Source organism: Schistocerca gregaria, unplaced genomic scaffold, assembly GCF_023897955.1.
Source record: "Schistocerca gregaria isolate iqSchGreg1 unplaced genomic scaffold, iqSchGreg1.2 ptg000073l, whole genome shotgun sequence".
Taxonomy (NCBI): domain Eukaryota; kingdom Metazoa; phylum Arthropoda; class Insecta; order Orthoptera; family Acrididae; genus Schistocerca; species Schistocerca gregaria.
The window spans coordinates 890,709-899,323 of NW_026061709.1; positions in this window are offsets into that span (position 1 = coordinate 890,709).

An 8,615-nucleotide genomic window follows, 5' to 3' on the forward strand; every position below is an offset into this window, starting at 1 on the left:
CCAGATGTGCATCGGAAACTACTACTGGTCTTCCAGGTAACGATCAAAGCGTAGACAGTTTGAGACATTACTCCTATGGAGGAAAGTGCGCATGGTGACGGTTGAAGTCAACCCCGATTCAGTTTCTGTGATTCATCAACACTCTGATAGTCCACAGATTACAGAATGCCTCCAGATTTCCATTGGAAACTACTACTGGTCCTCCATGGAACGATCAAAGTGTAGACTGTTAGAAACATTACTCCCATGGAGGAAAGTGCAGATAGTGACTGTTGTATTCATCCCGATTCAATTTCTGTGTTTCATCAACACTTTGAAGGTCCACAGATTAAAGAATGCCTCCAGATGTGCATCGGAAACTACTACTGGTCTTCCAGCGAACGATCAAAGCGTAGACTGTTTGGGAATTACTCCCATGGAGGAAAGTGCGGATGGTGACTGTTGAATTCAATCCCGATGCAATTTCTGTGTTCCATCAGCACTCTGATAGTCCACAGATTACAGAATGCATCCAGATGTGCTTCGGAAACTAAGACTGGTCTTCCAGGAACGATCAAAGCGTAGTCTGTTTGAAACACTACTAACGTGGAGGAAAGTGCGGATGGTGACTGTTGTATTCAATTCCGATGCAATTTCTATGTTTCTACAACACTTTGAAAGTCCACAGGTTGCAGAATGCCTCCAGATGCGCATCGGAAACTACTTCTGGTCTTCCAGGGAACGATCAACGAATAGACTGTTTGAGACATTACTCCCATGGAGGAAAGTGCGCATGGTGTCTGTTGTATTCAATCCCGATGCAATTTCTGAGTTTTTATCAACAGTCTGATAGTCCACAGATTACAGAATGCCTCCAGATGTGCATCGGAAACTACTACTGGTTTTCCAGGGAATGATCAAAGCGTAGACTGTTACAGACATTACTCCCATTGAGGGAAGTGCGCATGGTGACTGTTGTATTCAATCCCGATGCAATTTCTGTGTTTTTACAACACTTTGAAAGTCCACAGGTTACAGAATGCCTCCAGATTCGCATCGGAAACTACTTCTGGTCTTCCAGGGAACGATCAAAGAATAGAATGTTTGAGACATTACTCCCATGGAGAAAAGTGCGCATGGTGACTGTTGTATTGAATCCCGAGGCAATTTCTGTGTTTCATCAATACTTTGAAGTTCCACAGATTACAGATTGTCTCCAGATGTGCATCGATAACTACTACTGGTCTTCCAGGGAACGAGCAAAACGTAGACTGTTGGAGAATTACTCCCATGGAGGAAAGTGCGCATGGTGACTGTTGTATTCAATCACGATGCAATTTATGTGTTTCATCAACACTCTGATAGTCCATAGATTACAGAATGCCTCCAGATTTGAATCGGAAACTACTACTGGTCTTCCAGGGATCGATCAAAGCGTAGACTGTTTGAGAAATTACTCCCATGGAGAAAAGTGCGCATGGTGACTGTTGTATTCAATTCCGATGCATTGTCAGTGTTTCATCAATAGTCTGATAGTCCACAGATCACAGAATGCATCCAGATGTGCATCGGAAACTACTACTGGACTTCTAGGGAACGATCAAATCGTAGACTGTTTGAGACATTACTCCCATGGAGGAAAGTGCGCATGGTGACTGTTGTATTCAATCACGATGCAATTTATGTGTTTCATCAACACTCTGATAGTCCATAGATTACAGAATGCCTCCAGATTTGAATCGGAAACTACTACTGGTCCTCCATGGAACGATGAAAGGGTAGACTGTTAGAAACATTACTCCCATGGTGGAAAATGCGCATAGTGACTGTTGTGTTCATCCCGATTCAATTTCTGTGTTTCATCAACACTTTGAAGGTCCACAGATTACAGAATGCCTCCAGATGTGCATCGGAAACTACTACTGGTCTTCCAGGGAACGATCAAAGCGTAGACTGTTTCAGACATCACTACCATGGAGGAAAGTGCGCATGTTGACTCTTGTATTCAATCCCGATGCAATTTATGTGTTTCATCAACACTCTGATTCTCCACTGATTACAGAATGCCTCAATATGTGCATCCGTAACTACCAATGGCCTTCCAGCGAACGATCAAAGCGTAGACTGTTTGAGACATTACAACCATAGAGGCAAGTGCACATGGTGACTGTTGTATTCAATCCCGAGGCAATTTCTGTGTTTCATCAACACTCTGATAGTCCACAGATTATAGAATGCCTCCAGATGTGCATCGGAAACTACTATTGGTCTTCCAGTTAGCGATCAAAGCGTAGACTGTTTGAAACATTGCTCCCATTGAGGAAAGTGCGCATGGTGACTGTTGTATTCAATCCCGATGCAATTTCTGTGTTTCATCAACACTCAGATAGTCCACAGATTACAGAATGCCTCCAGATGGGAATCGGAAACTACTACTGGTCTTCCAGGGATCGATCAAAGCGTAGACTGTTTGAGAAATTACTCCCATGGAGAAAAGTGCGCATGGTGACTGTTGTATTCAATTCCGATGCAATTTCTGTGTTTCATCAACACTCTGATAGTCCACAGATTACAGAATGCATCCAGATGTGCATCGGAAACTACTACTGGACTTCTAGGGAACGAACAAATCGTAGACTGTTTGAGACATTACTCCCATGGAGGAAAGTGCGCATGGTGAATGTTGTATTCATCCCTTTGCAATTTTAGTCTTTCATCAACACTCTGATAGTCCACAGATTACAGAATGCCCCAGATGTCCATTGGAAACTACTACTGGTCCTCCATGGAACGATCAGAGGGTAGACTGTTAGAAACATTACTCCCATGGAGGAAAGTGCGCATATTGACTGTTGTATTCACCCTGATTCAATTTCTGTGTTTCATCAACACTTTGAAAGTCCACAGATTACAGAATGCCTCCAGATGTGCATCGGAAACTACTACTGGTCTTCCAGGGATCGAGCAAAGCGTAGACTGTTTGAGAATTACTCCCATGGAGGAAAGTGCGCATGGTGACTGTTGAATTGAATCCCGAGGCAATTTCTGTGTTTCATCATTACTTTGAAGTTCCACAGATTACAGATTGTCTCCAGATATGCATCGATAACTACTACTGGTCTTCCAGGGAACGATCAAAACGTAGACTGTTTGAGAATTACTCCCATGGAGGAAAGTGCGCATGGAGACTGTTGTATTCAATCCCGATTTAATTTATGTGTTTCATCAACACTCTGATAGTCCACAGATTACAGAATGCCTCCAGATGGGAATCGGAAACTACTACTGGTCTTCCAGGGAGCGATTGAAGCGTAGACTGTTTGAGAAATTACTCCCATGGAGAAAAGTGCGCATGGTGACTGTTGTATTCAATACCGATGCATTTTCTGTGTTTCATCAATAGTCTGATAGTCCACAGATTACAGAATGCATCCAGATGTGCATCGGAATCTACTACTGGACTTCTCGGGAACGATCAAATCGTAGACTGTTTGAGATATTACTCCCCTTGAGGAAAGTGCGCATGGTGAATGTTGTATTCAATCCCGTTGCAATTTTATTCTTTCATCAACACTCTGATAGTCCACAGATTACAGAATGCCTCCAGATGTCCATTGGAAACTAATACTGGTCCTCCATGGAACGATCAAAGGGTAGACTGTTAGAAACATTACTCCCATGGAGGAAAGTGCGCATAGTGACTGTTGTGTTCATCCCGATTCAATTTCTGTGTTTCATCAACACTTTGAAGGTCCACAGATTACAGAATGCCTCCAGATGTGCATCGGAAACTACTACTGGTCTTCCAGGGAACGATCAAAGCGTAGACTGTTTCAGACATCACTCCCATGGAGGAAAGTGCGCATATTGACTCTTGTATTCAATCCCGAAGCAATTTATGTGTTTCATCAACACTCTGATTGTCCACAGATTACAGAATGCCTCCATATGTGCATCCGTAACTACTACTGGCCTTCCAGCGAACGATCAAAGCGTAGACTGTTTAAGACATTACTACCATAGAGGAAAGTGCACATGGTGACTGTTGTATTCAATCCCGAGGCAATTTCTGTGTTTCATCAACACTCTGATAGTCCACAGATTACAGAATGCCTCCAGATGTGCATCGGAAACTACTACTGGTCTTCCAGGGAACGATCAAAGCGTAGACTGTTTCAGACATCACTCCCATGGAGGAAAGTGCGCTTGGTGACTCTTGTATTCAATCCCGCTGCAATTTATGTGTTTCATCAACACTCTGATTGTCCACAGATTACAGAATGCCTCCATATGTGCATCCGTAACTACTACTGGTCTTCCAGCGAACGATCAAAGCGTAGACTGTTTGAGACATTACTACCATAGAGGAAAGTGCACATGGTGACTGTTGTATTCAATCCCGATGCAATTTGTGTGTTTCATCAACACTCTGACAGTCCACAGATTACAGGTTGTCTCCAGATGTGCATCGGAAACTACTACTGGTCTTCCAGGTAACGATCAAAGCGTAGACAGTTTGAGACATTACTCCTATGGAGGAAAGTGCGCATGGTGACGGTTGAAGTCAACCCCGATTCAGTTTCTGTGATTCATCAACACTCTGATAGTCCACAGATTACAGAATGCCTCCAGATGTCCATTGGAAACTACTACTGGTCCTCCATGGAACGATCAAAGTGTAGACTGTTAGAAACATTACTCCCATGGAGGAAAGTGCAGATAGTGACTGTTGTATTCATCCCGATTCAATTTCTGTGTTTCATCAACACTTTGAAGGTCCACAGATTAAAGAATGCCTCCAGATGTGCATCGGAAACTACTACTGGTCTTCCAGCGAACGATCAAAGCGTAGACTGTTTGAGAATTACTCCCATGGAGGAAAGTGCGGATGGTGACTGTTGAATTCAATCCCGATGCAATTTCTGTGTTCCATCAGCACTCTGATAGTCCACAGATTACAGAATGCATCCAGATGTGCTTCGGAAACTAAGACTGGTCTTCCAGGAACGATCAAAGCGTAGTCTGTTTGAGACACTACTAACGTGGAGGAAAGTGCGGATGGTGACTGTTGTATTCAATTCCGATGCAATTTCTATGTTTCTACAACACTTTGAAAGTCCACAGGTTGCAGAATGCCTCCAGATGCGCATCGGAAACTACTTCTGGTCTTCCAGGGAACGATCAACGAATAGACTGTTTGAGACATTTCTCCCATGGAGGAAAGTGCGCATGGTGTCTGTTGTATTCAATCCCGATGCAATTTCTGAGTTTTTATCAACAGTCTGATAGCCCACAGTTTACAGAATGCCTCCAGATGTGCATCGGAAACTACTACTGGTTTTCCAGGGAATGATCAAAGCGTAGACTGTTACAGACATTACTCCCATTGAGGGAAGTGCGCATGGTGACTGTTGTATTCAATCCCGATGCAATTTCTGTGTTTTTACAACACTTTGAAAGTCCACAGGTTACAGAATGCCTCCAGATTCGCATCGGAAACTACTTCTGGTCTTCCAGGGAACGATCAAAGAATAGAATGTTTGAGACATTACTCCCATGGAGAAAAGTGCGCATGGTGACTGTAGTATTGAATCCCGAGGCAATTTCTGTGTTTCATCAATACTTTGAAGTTCCACAGATTACAGATTGTCTCCAGATGTGCATCGATAACTACTACTAGTCTTCCAGGGAACGAGCAAAACGTAGACTGTTGGAGAATTACTCCCATGGAGGAAAGTGCGCATGGTGACTGTTGTATTCAATCACGATGCAATTTATGTGTTTCATCAACACTCTGATAGTCCATAGATTACAGAATGCCTCCAGATTTGAATCGGAAACTACTACTGGTCTTCCAGGGATCGATCAAAGCGTAGACTGTTTGAGAAATTACTCCCATGGAGAAAAGTGCGCATGGTGACTGTTGTATTCAATTCCGATGCATTGTCAGTGTTTCATCAATAGTCTGATAGTCCACAGATCACAGAATGCATCCAGATGTGCATCGGAAACTACTACTGGACTTCTAGGGAACGATCAAATCGTAGACTGTTTGAGACATTACTCCCATGGAGGAAAGTGCGCATGGTGAATGTTGTATTCAATCCCGTTGCAATTTTAGTCTTACATCAACACTCTGATAGTCCACAGATTACAGAATGCCTCCAGATATCCATTGGAAACTACTACTGGTCCTCCATGGAACGATGAAAGGGTAGACTGTTAGAAACATTACTCCCATGGTGGAAAATGCGCATAGTGACTGTTGTGTTCATCCCGATTCAATTTCTGTGTTTCATCAACACTTTGAAGGTCCACAGATTACAGAATGCCTCCAGATGTGCATCGGAAACTACTACTGGTCTTCCAGCGAACGATCAAAGCGTAGACTGTTTCAGACATTACTACCATAGAGGAAAGTGCGCATGGTGACTGTTGTATTCATTCCCGAGGCAATTTCTGTATTCCATCAACACTCTGATAGTCCACAGATTACAGAATGCCTCCAGATGTGCATCGGAAACTAATACTGGTCTTCCAGGGGACGATCAAAATGTGGACTGTTTGAGACATTACTCCCATGGAGGAAAGTGCGCATGGTGACGGTTGTAGTCAATCCCGATTCAATTTCTGTGTTTCATCAACACTCTGATAGTCCACGGTTTACAGATTGTCTCCAGATGTGCATCGATAACAACTACTGGTCTTCCAGGGAACGATCAAAACGTAGACTGTTTGAGAATTACTCCCATGGAGGGAAGTGCGCATGGAGACTGTTGGTTGGTTGGTTTGTGGGGGTTAAAGGGACCAGACTACTTAGGTCATCGGTCCCTTGTTCCATGACCATAACAATACACGAAGAAAAGTCCAACAAGCAATAAACACATAACAGAGACGACAAGGGACGACACAGTACAAGAAAGACATAGACGAAGACCAGAGAAAAGAGATTAAAAGACACACAGAGTGCGACGGTCATTGGCCGACCATGAAAATAAAACTGGAAAGGCCAACAACCAAGGGACACATTAAAACACCACAAACTAAAACCCCAGGCCAAAAGCCACAGTCGACACTAAAAAAAATAAAAGGGGACTCTCATATTGAATGATAAAAACCCCTTGCTCGAATAAAACGGAGAACTAACTCAGCCATAGTAGAGTCATCGGTTAAAAGAGCAGGGAGTGTATCAGGCAGCGCGAACGTCTGCCTGAGGGCAGTTAAAAGTGGGCAGTCGAGTAAGACGTGTACCACGGTCAGGGCCAATCCGCAGCGACAGAGAGGCGGGTCGTCACGGCACAAGAGATACGCGTGCGTGAGCCGGGTATGTCCTATGCGGAGCCGGCAGAGGACGACAGCGTCCTTGCGAGACCCCCGCATGGAGGAGCGCCACACACTGGTTGTCTCCTTGACTGCCCGAAGTTTGTTGGGAGAGGGCAGGGTGCGCCACTCATCACGCCAAGCAGCAAGGACCTTCTGCCGCAATACGGATCGGACGTCACTCTCTAAAAGACCGATCTCCATGGCCGGGGAACTGACCGCCTGTTTCGCCAGTTCGTCAACCCGCTCGTTACCCGGGATGCCGACGTGACCCGGGGACCAAACAAAGGTGACAGAGCGGCCGCAACGGACGAGAGTATGGAGGGACTCCTGGATGGCCATCACCAGACGGGAACGAGGGAAACACTGGTCAAGAGCTCGTAAACCGCTCAGGGAGTCACTACAGATGACAAAGGACTCACCTGAGCGGGAGCGGAGAAACTCTAGGGCACGATAGATGGCAACCAACTCGGCAGTGTATACACTGGAGCCAGCTGCCAATGACAGTTGCTCACAATAATCCCGTAGAGTGAGAGCGTAACCAGTGTGACCAGAGACTACCGAACCGTCGGTGTAGGCCACCGCCGCGGTCGGAAACTCGGCCAGGATGGAAAGAAAGCGGCGGCGGAGGGCCTCCGGAGGCACTGAGACCTTCGGACCCTGTGCCAAGTCGAGCCGAAGGCACGGTCGGGGCACACTCCATGGGGGCAGACGGAGATTGGCCCGGAAAACAGGCGGCAGAGGAAAAAAGTCAAGGCCACGGAGAAGGTCCCGGAGGCGAACCGCAATGGGACACCCTGGCCGGGGCCGCCTGTCTGGAACATGGACGATCGAGCGCGGGAACAGGAGACGGTAGTTTGGATGCCCTGGCATGCTATAAACGTGCGCGGCATAGGCGGCCAGAAGGCGGTCACGCCGGAACTGCAATGGAGGGACACCAGCCTCCACAAGTATGCTGTCGACGGGGCTTGTCCGGAACGCTCCCGTGGCGAGGCGGATCCCGCAGTGGTGTATGGGATCCAGCAATCGCAACGCCGAAGGCGAGGCAGAACCGTACACCACACACCCATAATCAAGGCGGGACTGGATCAGCGCTTGATATAGGTGGAGGAGGGTGGACCGGTCGGCACCCCACCTGGTGTGGCTTAAGCAACGGAGAGCGTTTAAGTGCCGCCAGCATGTTTGCTTCAGCTGCCTAATATGGGGCAGCCAAGTCAACCGGGTATCGAACACCAGTCCCAAGAACCGATGCGTCGCGACCACAGCAAGAGGTTCACCGTCAAGGTAAAGGCGCGGCTCAGGGTGAACCGTGCGAC